The 3,594-nt window shown below is 39.6% G+C and overlaps 1 non-coding gene across 1 annotated transcript; it reads left to right on the forward strand.

The window, feature by feature from the left end:
* The first annotated feature begins 1,490 nt into the window (after nt 1-1,490).
* On the forward strand, nt 1,491-1,609 carry LOC127727277 (5S ribosomal RNA). The gene has a single exon (XR_007993849.1). It is a non-coding gene; the product is annotated as a 5S ribosomal RNA (ribosomal RNA).
* Nucleotides 1,610-3,594: the final 1,985 nt, after the last annotated feature.

The raw sequence follows: 3,594 nt of genomic DNA on the forward strand, positions 1-3,594 counted from the left end.
ACAATTTATTTGAAACAAATGGTTAAAACTTGTCGAACAAGCACACAGAAATTCTTGTCGATTTGTTTGAAATTGATTGTCATGTAAGTTTAAGGGTGCCCTCGTCGAGGTCCGCGTTATGAGATTAAGTACCCGCAAACCGCAATTTTGCACATCATCATCAATCCATTATCACAATCAATCCACAGTCACGTCTCAGTCATTACAACTGAACGGACGTGCTGGGTCAGCTCTCCTTTACCCGCTATCTTCGATGAGGGTTTACTGTTAGATGGATCAACGACTTACTACTTTCGATGACAGAAACCAATCCAACGCTGTACAGACTGCGTTAGGCTATAATCCGCGTAGGGCTAATTCCCGCGTCAACATACACTCCAAAACCCATTATGGATGGGGAGTGGTATGCCGAGTGACGTCCGAGGGCTGTATCCTAGGTGTTAGATGATGGACCACCATTTCACTGTCTCACGACTTTGGTCCTGATAATGCTTCCTGTCATCGTTAATACTACGTCCGAGACTCATCTACCAGTACTCCATCATCGACGTTAGCGGGCTGCAAAGCTGACCAATCTGGCCCTGAAAGCAGCCGTTGTGAAGACATAACATCAAAATAGTCAACAAAAGAAAACCAAAACAACTCACAAAACCAAGATGGCGGCCTACCAAAATGTCGTCAACCACCTGTTCTTGACAGATGGCACAAAATTATTTAAACGCTCACCAAACGCCTTCGGGCACCGAGCCGACCGTGCGAGGGATGTATATCCAGTCAAGGTCGTAAAACACTTCCAGTAGTTGCACATCATTCTTATTTGTCGTTCAACTCGCACACATCTTTCAACAACCAAAGTCGCAAAATGTCTGATGCACCAGTAGTAGTCAGGACTCCAGCTAAGTCACCAAAGAAGAAAGCTGCAGCTAAACCAAAGAAAGTAGCTACTCATCCAAAATACACCGAGATGGTAGGGAAAGCTATCTCTGCATTGAAAGCAGCTAAACCAAAAGCAAAGAAACCAGCTACCAAGAAACCTGCTGCAAAACCCGCTGCCAAATCTGCAAAGAAAGCCACAAAATCACCAAAAAAGACCAAGGCTGCAGCTAAACCAAAGAAGGCAAAGACCCCAAAGAAGAAGTAAATGGAGGAAGCATATGATGCTTTTTAAGCTTAAACAGCCCTTTTAAGTGCTACCAAAATTTCTCAAAAAGAGTCTGAAATTGTTGCATGGTATATAACTTGGTTACAAATAAAATCAAGCTCGTCCCCATATTCCATATCTGTCTTTCTATTCTTGCATTTTTTTGTCTTCTCTAAAGTGCATGTGAACTTGTTAAGTTTTACTATCTTCCACTCTGGATCGTGTAGTTTATATATATTTTTATACCTGATAATTTTTCTTATTTTTATACCAATTCTGTCAAGAAATGCTAAATACACGACTTTCGGCGGTTCCTAACTTTATATATTAAATTTTTTGGCACTTTAGTGTCTACGACCATATCACGTTGAAAACACCGGTTCTCGTCCGATCACCGAAGGTAAGCAACGTCGAGCTCGGTTAGTACTTGGATGGGTGACCGCCTGGGAATACCGGGTGTTGTAGACATTTTCTTCTTTTATTTTTTTACTTTTAATTTTTCACTTCTCCCAAACATACGTTCTATCTTTTTTATTTCTTTATATGGATGTCTGGGGATGTAACATTTAATATAATATATCTAACTTTTGAAGGAAACAGAAAATATATCATTCATAATTTTATTTTTTCATTACCAACCTGGTGCAATCTTTTAAACTATTTTTAAAAATAAATGCAAGTCCAGTAATGCACACGTCGGGCCATATATAAACTTGAGAATTTCACTCTTTTCACATGCATGTGGCTCAAAAACTTAAAACGAAAATCTTAAAAATACTGTTATCCGCCATTTTTGTCCTTTGATGTCGTCTCTTCCTTTTTGACCAGGGCTTATATGATTCACAACATTTCTGAAAGGATTGTGATTATCAAATATTCATTACAGCAAAAACAAATAAAAAACAATAAACACTAATTAAAGCTTGTAAAACTCAAGCAAAAAAGTCAACTATTTGAAACTTTTTCCAACTCAGTCAAGGAAGTCCCGGTTTCGAATTTTGTCATCTTGGTGTGCTTTCATATCCAAGGTAAAATTTAAATTTCTGTGAAGTCTCTTTATTTCTACGTATATCTGAAAACAAAAACATATTTAGAAATGATTTTACTTCAAATACATACCATTTTTATAGCACAATCTAGTTTTTGTGAAATAATACAACACGTTTTCTGATGAAGAATCGCACGAGTGAAATTGACAAGTTGCACATTAATCGTAAATATTTCTTCACTTGTGATATTTTGTTTAAATTTAATCACATATTCTGAAAGAAAATTCCTGCTGAACATTTTCCTATATGATTTATATATCAAAAAGTACAATTTATTTGAAACAAATGGTTAAAACTTGTCGAACAAGCACACAGAAATTCTTGTCGATTTGTTTGAAATTGAATGTCATGAAAGTTTAAGGGTGCTCTCGTCGAGGTCCGCGTTATGAGATTAAGTACCCGCAAACCGCAATTTTGCACATCATCATCAATCCATTATCACAATCAATCCACAGTCACGTCTCAGTCATTACAACTGAACGGACGTGCTGGGTCAGCTCTCCTTTACCCGCTATCTTCGATGAGGGTTTACTGTTAGATGGATCAACGACTTACTACTTTCGATGACAAAAACCAAATCCAACGCTGTACAGACTACGTTAGGCTATAATCCGCGAAGGGCTAATTCCCGCGTCAACATACACTCCAAAACCCATTATGGATGGGGGAGTGGTATGCCGAGTGACGTCCGAGGGCTGTATCCTAGGTGTTAGATGATGGACCACCGTTTCACTGTCTCACGACTTTGTTCCTGATCATGCTTCCTGTCATCGTTAATACAACGTCCGAGACTCATCTACCAGTACTCCATCATCGAGGTTAGCGGGCTGCCAAGCTGACCAATCTGGCCCTGAAAGCAGCCGTTGTGAAGACATAACATCAAAATAGTCAACAAAAGAAAACCAAAACAATATACAAAACCAAGATGGCGGCCTACCAAAATGGCGTCCACCACCTGTTCCTGACCGATGGCACAAAATTATTTAAACACTCACCAAACGCCTTCGGTCACCGAGCCGACCGTTCGAGGGATGTATATCCAGTCAAGGTCGTAAAACACTTCCAGTAGTTGCACATCATATTTATTTGTCGTTCAACTCGCACACATCTTTCAACAACCAAAGTCGCAAAATGTCTGATGCACCAGTAGTAGTCAAGACTCCAGCTAAGTCACCAAAGAAGAAAGCTGCAGCTAAACCAAAGAAAGTAGCTACTCATCCAAAATACAGCGAGATGGTAGGGAAAGCTATCTCTGCATTGAAAGAGCGCGGGGGCTCTAGCCGTCAAGCCATCCTTAAGTACATCATAGCAAACTTCAATGTTGGTAGCGATGCAAAAACAGTCAACACTCACTTGAAGTTAGCTTTGAAATCAGGAGTGAAGAGCAATAGCTTGAAACAGTCG

Source organism: Mytilus californianus, unplaced genomic scaffold, assembly GCF_021869535.1.
Source record: "Mytilus californianus isolate M0D057914Y unplaced genomic scaffold, xbMytCali1.0.p SCAF_19, whole genome shotgun sequence".
NCBI classification, from domain to species: domain Eukaryota; kingdom Metazoa; phylum Mollusca; class Bivalvia; order Mytilida; family Mytilidae; genus Mytilus; species Mytilus californianus.